The 18,984-nt window shown below is 40.4% G+C and overlaps 1 protein-coding gene and 1 pseudogene across 2 annotated transcripts in view; one reads left to right on the top strand and one right to left on the bottom strand.

The window, feature by feature from the left end:
- Nucleotides 1-18,984, bottom strand: part of RRAS2 (RAS related 2) — a 75,058-nt gene that overhangs the window by 17,202 nt on the left and 38,872 nt on the right. The gene's annotated exons all lie outside the window — the stretch shown is intronic.
- LOC118928634 (60S ribosomal protein L9-like) lies at nucleotides 964-13,037 on the top strand (annotated as a pseudogene).

Consider the following 18,984-nt stretch of genomic DNA (forward strand, 5'->3'; position numbering starts at 1 on the left):
CTTCTTCAAAGCCTATTCTCCCACTGGCTCATTACAAAATCTGAGGGCGTGACTTGGAGGAAAGCAGCTTAATGCTAGCAATCAGCCCCAAAGGTGTCCAGCTATTCTTCAGGCAAGGTGTCCTGGCAGCTGGACCTGCTGGCTCTAGGGACACAGCACTCTTCAGTGACAATCCCTGGTGTGGTGGCCTATGCAAATACCAGAAAGCCACTCAGAAGTAGGCACTCTGAACAAGACAGTAAAAAAACCCTCAGGGGGAAGGGGGTAAGAAAAGCATGTATTTGTTTTTCTTTGGGTGGGGGAATTATAGTGTTCTGCTTGCCATCATGACCATACATATCTATTTTACTTTTGAAGGACACTTCCCACATTTTATTTCTATTTTAGAATTAACTTTAATCACAAAGTTCAGTATCCACAATCCTATTTCCCCTTTGATGATTTCAAACATATGATTTATTAAACACAGTCTGCAGGAAAAAAAAAATACCAACTGAAATAGCTTTGAGTAGAAAGCCATCTCTATTACCACCCCACCTCCAAATAATCCTGAACTTATGGGCACCCACACCTCTTCAAAAAGTACATACAGCGGCAACAGTATCCAAGCACAGAGACAACCCAACAGCCACACTCCAAATCATACCCATGTCTCACCGAGCATGCGTGGATAAGGCATGCCGTTTATTTCTTTTTAAGATCAGTTTTCTGAAACATCTTTCTCTACAGCAATCTGATACTTCCTGCCATGCTTTCATTTTGTAAAACCTGAATTTCATTAACTATTCCCAATTTATGCCTAAATGCACTAAAATGTGTCATACTGTCCCTCCCACTTTGTCTGAAAAGTGGGCTCAGTGGACAAATATTAAATGTATTTTTTCAAATGTCCAAGTCATACGTGCCAGCTAGAATTCTTTCAGTGTGATGGAGGTTTTTTGCATTGTATCTAATGCACTGTGAAATGGAATTAAAAGATTAACATGTATACTCTTCGCTGCTTTAACTGAGAGAAGGAAGACCATTCTCCGCAACCAGACTAACAACATTCCAGAAAATGTCGACATCACTCTGAAGGGATGCACAGTTGTTGTGAAGGGCCCCAGAGGAAGCCCATAGAGGGCCTTCAATCACATCAATGTCTCCTTGGATAGAAAAAGACAAGGCTCCAGGTCGACAAATGGAATGGAAACAGAAAGGAACTGGCTGCCATTTGCACTATCTACAGTCATGAAGAGAATGTGATCAAGGGTGTGACACTGGGCTTCCGTTACAAGATGAGGTCCCTGTTTGCTCACTTACCCCATCAACATCATTACTCAGGAGAATGGTTCCCTTGTTCAAATCTGAAATTTCTTGGGTGAAAAATGCATCTACAGTGTTCAGATGAGGCCAAGTTTTGCCAGTTCAGTCTCTCAAGCCCAGAAGGATGTTGTTTCTCAAAGGAAATTACACTGAACTTGTATCAAATTCAGCTGCTTTGATTCAGCAAGTCACAACAGTTAAAAATAAGGATATCAGATAATTTTTGGATGGTGCCTATGTTTCTGAAAAAGGAATAGTTCAGCAGGCTGATGAATAAAATCTAAGTTGTGCAGCTATAGAAACAGCAAGATGCCAGATGATTCCTTGGACTTATTTGTGATGTTTTTAAAATGCAATAAAAGCCTTATTGATTTGGGAGAGAAAAAAAAACATTAACACGTACAGTACACTGGTGGTTTAAGCAACTTTGAGGCCCACTGTTTTTCCTTTTAGTGGCTGTGGAAGTTTCCCATTTTCTTTGGACATGTTAGCTCTTGAAATACAATCTGTATGTTTTAAGAATTTGGTCATTTTGCTAACACTGACATGTGTTTATTCCACTCATATTAATCTTTAAGGCAAATGAAATTGTTGGGACTCCTGAATATTTAGGTCCACAGTTCATCTTTGTTGTATCCTGTTTTCAAAATTTGTCCATAGAGACCACCATCTTCCTGCTGCATGTAGACTTTAAAGAGCCATTCTCATTGAAAGCATTTTCTCCTTCATAAAGATCCATCTTAAGGAATATCACTCCAAGGCCTGTCCCAGAATCAAAGACTCCTTTCCCCTCATAAATCCAATGAGCCACAGGTCAGAACAAAAGGGCATTCATTGTGGGCAGGTAACAAACATATCCATCACCTACCACCACAAAGACATAACATTCTGTTACTTAAACTTGGGTCCCAGATACCTAAGGCAGATCACCAGCAAGAAATCAGTCTCTGGTGACAGAATTAAATTCAGGATTATCCAGCTCTGCTACTTTCTAGCTGTGCAACCTGAGGTAAATTACTTTACTTCTCTAACCTTTAGCATCTATAAGATAATAACAAAGCCTCATCAAGCTATGTATTTAACACTTGTGTACTTTTTTGTATGTAAACAAAATATACCTCTATAAAACGTATAAATTAAACAGTTCGCTGTTGCTTATAGGATTCAGTACTTTTGTTTACACAGTATTCAAAGCCTTCCTGATTTGATCTGTGCTGTTCACCATTCAAAGTCTTATTTTTCAGTACTTGAAGCCCTTCAGCCAATTACTCTTACTCTCTTGGTTTCACTTGTTTGTTCAACATTTATGCAGGACAGGTCCCTACTTTCCCAAGTCCACTGCTTTGTAAACAACATCCAGCAACTGGGCTGTGACTGGGAGTAGGGAACAGACAGCATTAAATGTACTGGCTGAAGAACAGAAACAATGAAATGGTCAAACACCATACTTGTTCAGAAGGCAACAGAACTGAAGCAGTTAATACCGCAGTCATGCATAGTAACTATGTGTACATTCACCTATAAACACAGAGCCCCAAACACTTGCCAGAAATGAAAACAATCTCTCTCCTGAAGTTGAAAATAGTTACCAACCACAGTCCAGAAAGGATATTCTGTAGCAGAAAGCAAGAAAAAATCAAGCACACTGTTGCCTGGTGGAAGGTAGTAGAGGTTCAGGCAAGGGCAGGAACAGAGATGAACTAGAGTTCAGAACCCATGAAACGTGGGAAATGGAGGCGGGGTGAGAAAGTAATGTCCTTTCTTGGTATCACAGGAAAGGATGTATGCAGAAAGGTCCTGGCCAGAAAGAACAGGGAATGCATCCTTTCAACAGGCAGGGACCTTCCAGGTAGGTAGAAGGGCAAATGGATCTAAGTCTCCTTAAGGCTGTTAGAAAGTCGTGGAGAAAAGTTTAAGATAGGGAAGCTATCCATTCAGACAGGGAGATCTTCCTCTGATAAAATCTGGTCTGGGCAAGGTTGTCAGAAGCCCTTAATAATGCCCAGAACGTTATGCCATGACAGCAGGAATATTATTCCTATTATATGCCACTAAATTGCACAAGAGCTCTGCTTGGCCTAAGAGAATTGCCAACTCACCATCTTCCCATGCAAAGAAGCCTCCTTAAAGAAGAAAAGGAGGGGGGAAGAGGAAGAAAAACAATGAGCTGACTAACTTCTGCATTCCATGAGCAGGAGTGACAGCCCACTTTCTCCTGACCCCCAGCTGCTGGTGAAAGTGTAGTTCCCAAGCATTGCCACAGAGTGGTGCCTGGTCTACACCCTGGCACAAGTTACTTACTGGGGATTCTGGGAAGCTCGGTAAATCCAGTCCACTACCTTAGCATGTTAAAGGAAAGGATAGGAGGCTAGATCTAAGATGCCACCGGGGAGCTGTAAACAAATGACAAGCACTGAGCACAGCACCATTCTCAGGAGAGTCTCAGGAGAGTCTCAGGAGTCCTCTAAAAACATGGGGTACAAAAGGGGAGGGAAACAGAGATAGCAGGGGAAGAAACAGATCAAACTGGGAAAATCTTGATACCTACTGAATCTGAGTGATGTATATGCAAGTACATATTATACTATTCTCTCCACTTTTGCACATACTTGACAACTTTCATATTAATAGATTTTATTTTAATCTGGTGGTGGCACAGAGAGGGTCAGACCAAGGGAAGAGGAAGAAGATAAGGGATCCTGTTAATCTGAGCTTTCAACTTGGGGCACTCAAGACCAGCTCATCTAGAAGCCTGAATTTTTTTTTTCTTGGTAAGAATATTTTCCAGTGTTCTTTACATTCTATTTTTTAATTTTATCACCCATCCTTCCCCCACCCAACTAGATACAAGCTCCATGAGGGAAAAGATTTTTGTCAGATGCAGAACCATTGGCAGGCTCAGCACTGAAATGGCTCTCCAGCCAATCAATGCTCCTCCTACTTTTTACTCAGCCTCTCCCTCTCCAGAGGTGAAGCACAAGTACACTGAGTGCATTTACCATGTGACAAACAGTTGATAATAAATTTAATGCCATGAGACATATATTTTCCCAATCTTCACGATAATCCTTTAGGAAAAAATAAAAGTCTAAGAGGGCTTATCTAAGTGAGGCACAGATTTATGTGACCTCTTCAAGGTCACCCAGCTACAAAGTAGAAGAACTACAATTTAAATTCACATCTGATCACACAATTCTTGCTATTTAATAAAATTCATAGAATTCCAAATTTCCATTCCTTTACTGGCCTATAAAATGAGTGAAAGTACCAGGAAAAATAAGAAAACAAGAAAAACCAAGACTAACAGATTCACATTCCTTTCTTTCCACTGAGATCCTGCTCACCTCCCAGCCTTCCCTTCCCCACACTTCACACAGAATCCAGTCAGGAAACATTCTAAACACAAAATGCTGCGGCTCTCTGCTCCCCTCCATTTTAAGTCAGTATTTGCCTATTATTACTTCCATCCACAAAACCTATATATTTTAAATTATGATAAAATAAACCAAACATAAGGTTTCCTATGTGCTGGCTTCCTATTAACACATGCACTTATAAAGTTTTTGGCAGAGGCAGCATGATGAGAAGAACATGTATCAGTGCCAGAGTCTGAGAGGCCCAAAATTCAAACCCAGATGCCATCCCACTTCCTGGCTGTTTTGAGTCCTTGGATAAATTGTCATCTTTAAATTCCATTTTCTCAACAGGAAAGGGTAAGAACAGGGCTTAATTTAAGGAGGGCACATTCAGAAATGGCACCAAAGGATAACGGAAAATGAAAATTTACCAGAAAGCAGACACAAAGGACGAGGTGAGGGGGGTCTGGTCACAAAGCTGCCAGACGAGGGATTTCAGGCTGGGGTCACCAGAGAGCACCATATACGCCCCATTCTCCTCCTCCCGGCAGGAGCATTTGCTGAGGTTATCCTGCCCCATCCCACTACTGGATCCTGGTGTGTGGGGCTGCCGGGGAGGCAAGCAGGGCAGAGGAAAGAACCATCAGGGTATGTCTGACAAACCAGGATCCAGCTCTACCACTTCCATAAGCTGTGGGAATTACAGCACTTCATTTAAGATGTCTGGGCCTCAGTTTCCTTGTCTGGTAAGGTGGAAATACTACTAAACTTGAAGGATTATTGTGAAAACTAAAAATACCAGTGAAGCACAAAGCATAGCCTACGACACACAGTTGGCCCCTAATCAGTTATACCTAATGAAGCCCAAACCACATCTTAATGTTCTCTGCAAAGCCTTCAACACTCCAACCAGAACATGATCTCAGTGTCCTCTAAATTCCTCTTCCCCTTAAGCTTACACAGTCTGGATTTTTCCAACTTCAAGTAATCTACAGGAACACCTCAAAGACACTGTAGGGTCAGCGGCAGATCACCACAGTAAGGCAAATAAAAGCAAGTGAAATGAATTGTTTGTATTTGGAAGTTATGTTTCCACAATGCTGTAGTCTGTTAAGTGTGCAATAGCAGTAATTCTAAGAAAACCGTGTACAACCCTTCATTTAAAAATACTTTATTGCTAAAAAATGCTATCCATCATCTCCCTGCATGCTGATGGCTGCTAACTGATCAGGGTCCTGCCTGCTGAAGGTTGGGGTGACTGTGGCAATTTCTTAAAATAAGATAATTACGTGTGCTGCACCAAATAACTCTTCCTTTCATGAACAATTTCTCTGTAGCATGTGATGCTGTTTGATAGTATTTTACCTACAGAACTTCTTTCAAAATTGAAGTCAATCCTCTCAAGCCCTACTAGTACATTATCAACTAAGTTTATGTAATATTCTAAATCCTTTGTCATTTCAATAACCTTCATAGCATCTTCACCAGGAGTAGATTCCATCTCAAGAAACTACTTTCTTTTTTGCTCATCCATAAAAACCAACTCTTCATCCATTAAAGGTTAATCATGAGATTGCAGCAACTCAGTCACATCTTCAGGCTCCACTTCTTCTAATTCTAATTCTCTTGTAATTTCCACCATATTTGCAGTTACTTCCTCCACTGAAGTCTTGAACTCCCTCCAAGTCATTCATAAGGATTGGAAGTCAACTTCTTCCAAATGCCTGTTAATGTTGGTATTTTCACCTCTTCCCAGAAATCATCACCGTTCTTAATGACATCTAGAATGGTGAATTCTTTCCAGGTTTCCAAACGACTTTGCACAGACCCATCAGAGGAATCATTAGGTAAGTTATAGACTCATGGAATGTATTTAAGTAAGAAGACTTGAAAGTCAATATGACCCATTGATCTGTGGCCTACAGTTCTGTTAGCAGGCATTCATCTCATTGTCCATCTATCTTAAGTAATACTTTGAAAGGAACCAGGTTTTCTGAGCAGGTCTCAACAGTGGGCTTAAAATATTCAGTAAACTACGTTATAAACAGATGTGCTGTCATTCCGACCTTGTTCATTTCTAGAGCACAAGCAGAATAGGTTTAGCATTAATTCTTAAGGACCTTGGGATTTTCAGAATGGTAAATGAGCACTGGCTTCAACCTAACCTCACTAGCTATTTTATCCCCTAACCATAGAGTCAGCCTTTGGAGACTCAATTTGGCACAAGAGGCCTAGCTTTCAGTCAGTCTCCACTTTGGACATGCCTTCGCCACTGAGCTTAATCATTTGTAGCTTTTAATTTAAAATGAGTGGCATGCAGCCCTTTCTTTCACTTGAACTTAGAGGCCATTGCAGGGTTATTAATTGGCCTCATTTCAATATTGTTGTGTCTCAGGAATAGGGAGGCCCAAGAAGAGGGAGAGAGATGAGGAACGGCCACTTGGAGCAGTCAGAACACACGCAACATTTATTAAGTTCATCATCTTATATGAGCTCTCAATTCAAGGCACCCCAAAACACTTACAAGAGTAACAACTTCAAAGATCACAGATTACAGACCACTGTAACAAATACAATAATGAAAAAGTTTGAAATACTGCAAGAATTACCAAGATGTTACATAGAGATGCCTAGTGAGCAAATACTATTGGAAAAATGGTGCCAAAAGACTTGCTCAATGCTGGGTTGCCACAAGCCTTCAATCTATAAAAAATGTAACATAGCTGAAGCACAATAAGACAAAAATACAATCAAACAAGGTGTGTCTCTTACTTTTCAGAGTTGTGGTTCAGAAAATATATATACCAAGCTTTATGAATACCATGTAATTGGTACTTAAAATTTCCTTTTACATTTGCTTATCTTTCCATGTCTGTGCATGAATGAATGTATAAATGATACAGAAGTGAACTTAACAGTAGTAACATAAAATTTTCCTTCAAAGCCATCCTATGGGTAAGTTTTTTCTTGTTCCTTAATGAAATCTAAGGCAAGTCTCCTAATTTTTTCCATTTTCAATTATAAATACATGTTCAATCATTTTCAGCCCCAACATAGTGATTTCAATAATTAAGATGTCTAGTATAGCGCATCAGTCAGTACTCATCGTAATTAAAGCTTCTTTCTTCCCTTTCTAGATAAAGTCTGCAATTGGGTTGGGACTGGTGGGTAAACATCAATCATGTTTTCTCTTTCCCCATTTTATTCTGCATCTCTTCTACCCCCAGCAAGACTGTCTCTTCAGGGTTGGAGGTGACGAAGTAGGGAGAGATAAGTAAGCAGCTTGAAAAAGTCACACCAGTGAAATCTGACTTTCTCATGAGGGCCTATGGTTTCCCTTGGAAGAGTCCCTAAGTGGGACCGTCCATGAGCAATTCCCAGGAATTGAGTGAGGGCTGGCCATCCATTTACAGCACTCCTGGGGGTTTCCGTGGGCACCTCCCTCCTGCCTCACACCACCTTCTGGTAGCCATGCATGGCATCTCTTTTTAGAAGGCTTTAACCTGGTTCATCTAGAAGTTCAGGGAAAAACTACTGCCTTTCCAAGAGCAGATCACTAACTATACAACCTCTTCCTTCCCCTCTGCTCTGCTACTGACCCATAGATTCACATACTAATCCTTATGCTCCCCAAATACCAGGGAACACACGTCAAGTTCTCAGAATGATTGTTTCAGAGCTCCCCCCATCACTTGGCTTCAATGAAAAGGGCTTAAGAGATGCAAACTCTCCTGTCCGTGTGTACAAAGGCAAGAAAGGACACAGAACACGCCCATATTAACAGCTCTCTCCAAAAACATCCTCGTCTCAGAACCCTTAAACTCTCAACACTTTTATTTCTTGGAGATGAAGTGTAGTCTAAATGCAAACCCAGTTTAAGGCTACCTTCTATGCAAGTCCTCGCAGTATGAAAAGAACCTGGTAACTATTGCTTTATTCTTGGCCTTGAGGGCTGTTAAGATGAACCTAAATAGGTTAGAGTTCCTTTTAAAATCCTGTTACATATGTCCAACTAGATTTGATGTACCTGAGACCTGTGTCATACTCTCTAGAAGTGTCGTGGAGTCAAGCAAGGTACCTTCAACACAGAACTTCAAAATACTCGCTGTTGGAAAACCCTCTAATTATGAAGATCATCGTGGGACATCAGGAATTAATTTCCCAGAGCACAGTAAGGACCTGGTTAGCTATCATAAGCCTCTATTTGCTAAAACCAGAGCAATGCAAATTCCTCTGGGAACACTCGAGAAGACAGCAGCAACTTCAGGCAGCTGTGAGCCAGAGTCAGGCTCTTCCTGGTGTCACTTTTTAACAGCAGCTGTCAAGTCACAGAGAACCTTTGTTCCCTGCAACACCCTCCCTTATTGTTGTGTCAAATGTTTCCAATATGCTGGCTCCTCCTTCACTCAAGTACATATTTTTTCCTGACTGAAATTAGTATTTAATCTAACACATATAGTTACAGAGATCCCCATAATGTACCCTTCCAGAATACTAATGCAGAATAATAAAAGCTACACTAAATTCAGTAATCCTTTTAGTTTCTTTTAAACCAAACGCAGACCTTCGGTCAGTGTGGCTAATTGTCTTAGACTGTCTAAAGCTACCATGTGCTTCCCATGTGACTTCAATGCAATCTCTGCTATGATACAGATGCCTCGTGGAAAGGATTTGGTTGCAAATCAATGGGCAAAAGAAAGTGCACAGAACAAAGTTAACTTACAGACCAGTTCTATTACAAAAGTCTGCTTCCAAATCGAGTTATTTGGTGCTCATTTCTCCTGGGAAAAATTATCCTAATCTGTGTTTAGGTCCAAAGGTCAGTCCACAAAAGCTACCATTGAAATATGGTCCTGAGCCAGTGTTAACCCTGGGTTCCAACCTCTGAAGCAGTTATTTGGCCCCAGAAGAAACAGGAAGAGAATTTCATTTCCCTTCCCAGAGTACAGAGCCGACCCTCAGCTGCACTTACAAGGGGAAAAAGCTGGTCTTTGGGGCACCTCCTGACACCCCGGTCTCCTCCCCTGCCTCACCTCCCCACTACTACATTCTTACACTGTCTTTAGCTTCCTTCAGAAATATTCCAGATACAAAACCACTCACCTTTCTGCCAGGACCCTGTTCCGCTCTCAACTTTTCCCTGGGGAAAGCCTGACCTCACCCTGCGGCACCAGGCGGGAAGTCATGGGTCCACCCTGGAGCAGGCTGCCCTCAGACACACACCAGCCGCTCAAGCAATGCTCACTCTTTCACAAAGCAAAACTCTAAACCAAAATGAATCTTTAGTAACATGTTTGGGCACAGGTGAAAAAAGAAAAATAAAAGCCTCAGACTCTACGAAAAGAAAATTATGCAAGGGAGTAAACCTCCATTTCATGATGTCGGCAGCCCCAAGGAAGTTTGTTCTTCACAGCTTTTATCCTTCCAAACCCACAAGCTTTAGAAGAAGAAAGAAAAGAAAGATTTCCCTCTTTCTTCTTTTCTCTCCCTCCACAGCCCTTCTACACTTGCAAAACTAACCTATTGGGTAGACAAGATCACATAAAAATTTTTATTTCACAAACAAAGCCATTTTGAAAACTATCGACAAGAGAAAAGGGGCCTGGGCTACCTTTGTGGCTGATGCCTACAGCCACTATCCACATACACAAAAAATTTGTAGGTAAGAAAAGCCTAACTCAAGGACAACCCATAAAATATGTATGTATCTCTTAGAGTTGTCATTAATATTTAGAAGCCCATAATGAGCAATAAGCCAGTGACCTCCATCATGTAAGCATAACAAACTTTATTTCCCTTGCTTGATATTAATAATTATTTGTCTGATCTTATCTCCTAATTATTGGGGGGAATCTTACTTCAACAGACAGCACATAAAGTCTTAATTAAATTATAAGGACAAAGAATTAATTTTTTAAAAGCACAATTATGACTGGCACACAGACAGAAGTAATGAACAGAGAGGGCCATATAAGCTTGATAGTGTATGATATGTGGACATTAATAAATAGCTTACATCATCCCCATGGGAAATTTGAGTAAATCCCATGACATTTCCTTTTTCACACCAAGGCACAAGTCTTTACTGTGTCTTTTGGTTTCTGCCTTGACTGAACCTTGCACTCCTAGGGAATTTTCTTTTCATATTCACATTCCATTCCATCCCAACAGCTATTACCTTAGCTAACTTATCCTTCCTTACCTCTCTACACCTATGAGGATCACAGCTGCCTGAACATCATAATGCTGGCCTCTGTGGGATACTTCAGATGAATAAGACAGTCCCTGACCTCTAGGGGCACACAATTATCCAGGCTAGCCTAGGTCCTATTGCTGGATCCTTCCATTTCACATCAGGGTCCTCTCCACAATGGGGTCCCCTAGGTCCTCTCTGCAGGCTCAGCCCTCTAAGCCCTCCACACAGACTGCAGAGCCAATACCAACTTTAGGTAGGAAGCATTTTCAACGTTAACGAGATCCACATTCAGAGTATCAGCATTGTTGACTTTCTTACTCATCTGACCCTGGCATGATACTACAATGCTGATAACTGCTTGTTTTATTCCCAAACCCCAGTATCACCATTTTGCCTCCCTCTTCTCACAGACTTTCCCAATCAACATGTGCTCCAACTCTTATAATTAAACTTCTTCTACTCTGAAATCTTTACTTATACTGATAACTACTAAGTAATCTAGGCCCTTCCTAGAACTAGGGCCTCATTTTTTTGTGTAAATGCATTATTAGGATATGATTCACATACCATAAAATCCACTACATGAAAAAGTTTAAATTATTCAACAGTTTTCATTATTCACAAGTTGTGCAATTATCACTATCTAATTACAAAACATTTTCACCACCCCAGAAAGGAACCTTATTATCCACTAGCAGCCATCCCTCATTTCCCCACCCCCTCCCATCCCTCGGGCCACTAAACCACTAATCTACTTTCTGTCTCTGATATGTAGTCTTTTGTGTCTGGCTTCTTTCATTTAGCATAATGTTTTCAACCATCATCCAGGCAGCTGGATTTTATCAGTACTTCATCTCTCATTCCTTTTTCTGATATGCCATCTTTCAGATATACCATACTACTTTTACCCATTATACATCAGGTGATGGCCGTTTGGGTTGCTTTTACATTTTGGCTATTATAAACAATGTTGACACAAACATTTATATACAACCTTTTACATGAACGCATATTTTCATTTTTCTTGGGTATACATCTAGCCGTGAAATGCTGGATCACGTTAACTCTATTATTTAACTTTCTGAGGAATTGCCAAACTGTTTTCTAAAGTGGCTGTGTCATTTTATATTCCTGTCAGCAGTGTTTGAGGGCTCTGATTCCTCAATAACCTCACCAATACTTACTAGCAAACATCTGTCTTAGTAAAGTAGTATCTCCATGCAGTTTTGATTAACAATTCCCCAATAGGATGTTGAGCATCTTTTCACATGCTTATTGGCCATTAATATATCTTTTGTGGAGAACTGTCTGTTCAGAACTTTGCCCACTTTTAAACTGAGTTGTCTTTTTGTTGTTGAATATTAGAGTTCTTCACATATTTTGGATTCAATCCCTTATCAGATATGTGATTTACAAGTATTTTCTCCTATAGTTCCATTATTTTAATGTCTTCCTGCCACAAATTAGTACATGGCTTCTAAATCTCACCCCGGAACCGATTCCTGTTACCCACCAACAATCTGCCATAATTCCAACTTCCACACACCCAGATTTGTAATATCTGCTCCTGTGCCCCATCAACCAGTTGCACTATCCTCCCTCTGTGGTGATCTGCTGTGCTGGCTGCTTGCCCAGAACAAAACTTCCATTTGTAGATCCACACCTCTAAGACCCATCAACCAGCCCATGCCCACCTTGACCTTTCCCCATCACATGAACTTGTGCCTACACCATGCCCTAGCACAGTTCACTTGGGTCAGTCAGTAAGTGGAATCACCCTACTACATCTAATCTAAGATGTCATCAATTGTAAGACCATTGTTATTTTATGTGCCACAGAAGAAAAAAAATGCCAATAACTATGGCATGGCTTTGATTATGAAGCAGCTCAGTATCAGAGATACTAATATAAGGGAAAAAAACATATCAATAAAATGCAGTAGGTCTAGATATCAACTCTTTAAGGCTGGTATTATTTCCGTTTCTGAGAGGAGATCATTGAGGCTCAGTGTTTAAGTAACCTGCAAAATGCCACAAAGTCAGAAGGATTAAAGATGGCGCTGTGAGAGGAGAGACAGAGGCTTCCTCCTAAAACTGGATACAATTAGAAAACTGAATTGGTGTAACTAATCCTGAGAGAGCAACAGGAAAGAGGAGGCGTCAGACTGCACACACCTGGAGAAAAGAGCAGACCTCACCGAATGGGGTAACGTACAAGAGCTGTGGCTCCACGGGACGAGCCCCTCCCCCACCCCAGCTCACCAGCCGGAGAAAGAGAAACGGAGCAGGGAGGGAGTGGAAGGCTTGGGACTGCTGAGTACCTAGCTCCGGAAATCTGCGCTGGGAGCACAAACCTACATTTAATGGTGCTTTCATGAGACTCGCATGACTACCGGGTTGGAAAGTTAATACAGGCAGAGTTCCTGGGGAGACTGGGATTCTGGCTGCTTGTGGAAAGCAGGAATCCATGTCTGGCTGCTCTGGGACAAAAACTTATACCTGTGTGCCAGTCCACTGGCTCAGGCAGTGGAGACAGGCACAGGAGCCAGGAGGCGGGAAACAGCTCTTTCCTACCCCCAGTACCGCTCCGCTGCAACCCCTGACATTGCTTCAGCCGCTCAGCAGCTCCAGAGGAGAGCTTCTGGACACTAGAGGGCGCCATATACAAACATGAAACGCCAAAGGAACCTGGTCCAGAGTAAAATTGTTAATACAACTCCCGAGAAAGATTTAAATGATATGGACCTCGTGACTCTTCCTGAAAGGGAGTTCAAAATAAAAATAATCAACATCCTAATGGAGGTACGGAAAGACATCCAAGAACTCAGGAATGAATTCAGGTCAGAGATCCAATCATTAAAGAACACGATGGAGGATATTAAAAGCAGGTTGGATACGGTGGGGGAGACAATAAATGAAATAGAAACTAGAGAAGAGTAATACAAAGAAGCTGAGGCAGAGAGAGAAAAAAGGATCTCTAAAAATGAAAGAATATTGAGAGAACTGTGTGACCAATCCAAGCGGAACAATATTCGCATTATAGGGATACCAGAAGAAGAGAGAGAAAAAGGGATAGAAAGTGTCTTTGAGGAGGTAGTTGCTGAAAACTTCCCCAATCTGGGGAAGGAGATAGTCTCTCAGGCCATGGAGATCCACAGATCTCCCAACACAAAGGACCCAAGGAAGACAACAGCAAGACACATAGTAATTAAAATGGGAAAGATCAAGGATAAGGACAGACTGTTAAAAGCAGCCAGAGGCAGAAATAAGATCACATACAAAGGAAAGCCCATCAGACTAACATCAGACTTCCCAGCAGAAACCTTACAGGCCAGAAGGGAGTGGCATGATGTATTCAGTGCCATGAAGCAGAAGGGACTGGAACCAAGATTACTTTATCCGGTGAGGCTATCATTTAAATTTGAAGGAAGGATTAAACAATTTCCAGATGAGCAAAAGCTGAGAGAGTTTACCTCCCACAAACCATCTCTGAAGTCTATTTTGGAGGGACTGCTATAGATGCAAGTGTTCCTAGGGTTGGATAGCTGTCACCAGAGGTAGTAAAATCATGGTAGGGAGGGGGGAGCAGCAGATTGCCAGGCAAATGCAAAATTTAATTGACTATCCCCAAAGCCAATCAAGGGATAGAGAAAAAGTATAGAATCTGATACCTAATATATAAAGAATGAAGGAGGAAGAAAAAGGAGGAGAAATAGAAAAGAACCTTTAGATTGTGTTTGTAACAGCATACTAAGTGAGTTAAGTTAGACTCTTAGATAGTAAGGAAAGTAACCTGGAACCTTTGGTAACCACGAATCTAAAGCCTGAAATGGCAATAAGTACACACCTATCGATAATCACCCTAAATGTAAATGGACTGAATGCACCAATCAAAAGACATAGAGTCACTGAATGGATTAAAAAACAAGACCCATCTATATGCTGCTTACAAGAGACTCACCTCAAACCCAAAGACATGGACAGACTAAAAGTCAAGGGATGGAAAAAGTTATTTCATGCAAACAATAGGGAGAAAAAAGCAGGAGTTGCAGTACTAGTATCAGACAAAATAGATTTCAAAACAAAGAAAGTAACAAGAGATAAAGAAGGACATTACATGATGTAAAGGGCTCAGTCCAATAAGAGGATACAACTATTATAAATATATATGCACCTAAACAGGAGCACCAGCATATGTGAAACAAATACTAACAGAACCAAAGGAGGAAATAGACTGCAATGCATTCATTTTAGGAGACTTCAACACACCATTCACTCCAATGGACAGATCCAGACAGAAAATAAGTAAGGACACAGAGGCACTGAACAACACACTAGAACAGATGGACCTAATAGACATCTATAGAACTCTACACCCAAAAGCAACAGGATACACATTCTTCTCAAGTGCATATGGAACATTCTCCAGAATAGACCACATACTAGGCCACAAAAAGAGCCTCAATAAATTCAAGAAGATTGAAATCCTACCAACCAACTTTTCAGACCACAAAGGTATAAAACTAGAAATAAATTATACCAAGAAAGCAAAAAGGCTCACAAACACATGGAGGCTTAAGAACACGCTCCTAAATAGTCAATGAATAAATGACCAAATTAAAATGGAGATCCAGCAATATATGGAAATAAAACAACAACAACACAAAGCCCCAACTTCTGTGGGACGCAGCGAAAGCAGTCTTAAGAGGAAAATATATAGCAATCCAGGCATATTTAAAGAAGGAAAAACAAGCCCAAATGAATAGTCTAATGTCACAGTTATCAAAATTGGAAAAAGAAGAACAAATGAGGCCTAAGGTCAGCAGAAGGAGGGACATAATAAAGATCAGAGAAGAAATAAACAAAATTGAGAAGAATAAAACAATAGAAAAAAATCAACGAAACCAAGAGCTGGTTCTTTGAGAAAATAAACAAAATAGATAAGCCTCTAGCCAGTCTCATTAAGAGAAAAAGAGAATCAACACACATCAACAGAATCAGAAATGAGAAAGGAGACATCACAACAGACCCAACAGAAATACAAAGAATTATTAGAGACTACTATGAAAACCTATATGCTAAGAAGCTGGAAAACCTAGAAGAAATAGACAACTTCCTAGAAAAATACAACCTTCCAAGACTGACCAAGGAAGAAACACAAAATCTAAACAAACCAATTACCAGCAAAGAAATTGAAGCGGTAATCAAAAAGCTACCCAAGAAAGAAACACCCGGGCCAGATGGATTTACCTCGGAATTTTATCAGACATTCAGAGAAGATATAATACCCATTCTCCTTAAAGTTTTCCAAAAAATAGAAGAGGAGGGAATACTCCCAAACTCAGTCTATGAAGCCAACATCACCTTAATACCAAAACCAGGCAAAGACCCCACCAAAAAAGAAAATTACAGACCAATATCCCTGATGAACGTAGATGCAAAAATACTCAACAAAATATTAGCAAACAGAATTCAAAAATATATCAAAAGGATCATACACCATAACCAAGTGGGATTCATCCCAGGGATGCAAGGATGGTACAACATTCGAAAATCCATCAACATCATCCACCACATAAACAAAAAGAAAGACAAAAACCACATGATCATCTCCATAGATGCTGAAAAAGCACTCGACAAAATTCAACATCCATTCATGATAAAAACTCTCAACAAAATCGGTATAGAGGGCAAGTACCTCAACATAATAAAGGCCATATACGATAAACCCACAGCCAACATCATACTGAACAGCAAGAAGCTGAAAGCTTTTCCTCTGAGATTGGGAACAGAACAGGGATGCCCACTCTCCCCACTGTTATTTAACATAGTACTGGAGGTCCTAGCCATGGCAATTAGACAAAACAAAGAAATACAAGGAATCCAGACTGGTAAAGAAGAAGTTGAACTGTCACTATTTGCAGATGACATGATATTGTACATAAAAAAAACCCTAAAGACTCCACTCCAAAACTACTAGAACTGATATCGGAATTCAGCAAAGTTGCAGGATACAAAATTAACACACAGAAATCTGTGGCTTTCCTATACACTAACAATGAGCCAACAGAAAGAGAAATCAGGAAAACAATTCCATTCACAATTGCATCAAAAAGAATAAAATACCTAGGAATAAACCTAACCAAAGAAGTGAAAGACCTATACCCTGAAAACTACAAGTCACTCTTGAGAGAAATTAAAGAGGACACTAACAAATGGAAACTCATCCCATGCTCTTGGCTAGGAAGAATTAATATTGTCAAAATGGCCATCCTGCCCAAAGCAATATACAGACTTGATGCAATCCCTATGAAACTACCAGCAACATTCTTCAACGAACTGGAACAAATCGTTCAAAAATTCATATGGAAACACCAAAGACCCCGAATAGCCAAAGCAATCCTGGGAAAGAAGAATAAAGTTGCGGGGATCTCACTCCCCAACTTCAAGCTCTACTACAAAGTCATAGTAATCAACACAATTTGGTACTGGCACAAGAACAGAGGCACAGACCAGTGGAACAGAATAGAAACTCAAAACATTAACCCAAACATATATGGTCAATTAATATTCGATAAAGGAGCCATGGACATACAATGGAGAAATGACAGTCTCTTCAACAGATGGTGCTGGCAGAACTGGACAGCTACATGTAAGAGAATGAAACTGGATCACTGTCTAACCCCATACACAAAAGTAAATTCAAAATGGATCAAAGACCTGAATGTAAGTCATGAAACCATAAAACTCTTAGAAAAAAACATAGGCAAAAATCTCTTGGATGTGAACATTAGCAACTTCTACATGAATATATCTCCCCGGGCAAGGAAAACAAAAGCAAAAATGCACAAGTGGGACTATATCAAGCTGAAAACTTTCTGTACAGCAAAGGACACCATCAATAGAACAAAAAGGTACCCTACAGTATGGGAGAATATTTTCATAAATGACAGATCCGATAAAGGCTTGACATCCAAAATATATAAAGAGCTCATGCTCCTCGACAAACAAAAAGCAAATAATCCAATTAAAAAATGGGCAGAGGAGCTGAACAGACAGTTCTCCAAAGAAGAAATTCAGATGGCCAACAGACACATGAAAAAATGCTCCACATCGCTAGTTATCACAGAAATGCAAATTAAAACCACAATGAGATATCACCTCACACCAGTAAGGATGGCCACCATCCAAAAGACAAACAACAACAAATGTTGGCGAGGTTGCGGAGAAAGGGGAACCCTCCTACACTGATGGTGGGAATGTAAATTAGTTCAACCATTGTGGATAGCAATATGGAGTTTCCTCAAAATGCTCAAAATAGACTTACCATTTGACCCAGGAATTCCACTTCTAGGAATTTACCCTAAGGATGCAGCACTCCAGTTTGAAAAAGACAGATGCACCCCTATGTTTATCACAGCACTATTTACAATAGCCAAGAAATGGAAGCAACCTAAGTGTCCATCAGTAGATGAATAGATAAAGAAGATGTGGTACATATACACAATGGAATATTATTCAGCCATAAGAAGAAAACAAATCCTACCGTTTGCAACAACATGGATGGCGCTAGAGGGTATTATGGTCAGTGAAATAAGCCAAGCGGAGAAAGACAAATACCAAATGATTTCACTCATCTGTGGAGTAGAAGAACAAAAGAAAAACTGAAGGAACAAAACAGCAGCAGAATCACAGAACCCAAGAATGGACTAACAGTTACCAAAGGGAAAGAGACTGAGGAGAAAGGGAGGGTAGGGAGGGATAAGGGTGGGGAAGAAAGGAGGTATTATGATTAGCATGTATAATGTGGGGGGTGGCGGAAAGGGGAGGGCTTTGCAACACAGAGAAGACAAGTAATGATTCTACAACATCTTACTATGCTGATGGACAGTGACTGTAATGGGGTTTGTGGGGGGGACTTGGGGTAGGGGAGAGCCTAGTAAACATAATGTTCTTCAAAAAAATAAAAATAAATAAATAAATAAATTTTTTAAATATCACAAAGTCAGTGGGTTGGTAGAACCAGGATCCAATTCAGGTCTGACTTCTAAACAGTACTGCTTCTGTTACACTCTTTAACCTACCACATTAACACCAAAGCATGTAGCATCCAACAATTTAAGAAAG

The sequence above is a fragment of the Manis pentadactyla genome, chromosome 9 (assembly GCF_030020395.1).
Source record: "Manis pentadactyla isolate mManPen7 chromosome 9, mManPen7.hap1, whole genome shotgun sequence".
Taxonomy (NCBI): Eukaryota; Metazoa; Chordata; class Mammalia; order Pholidota; family Manidae; genus Manis; species Manis pentadactyla.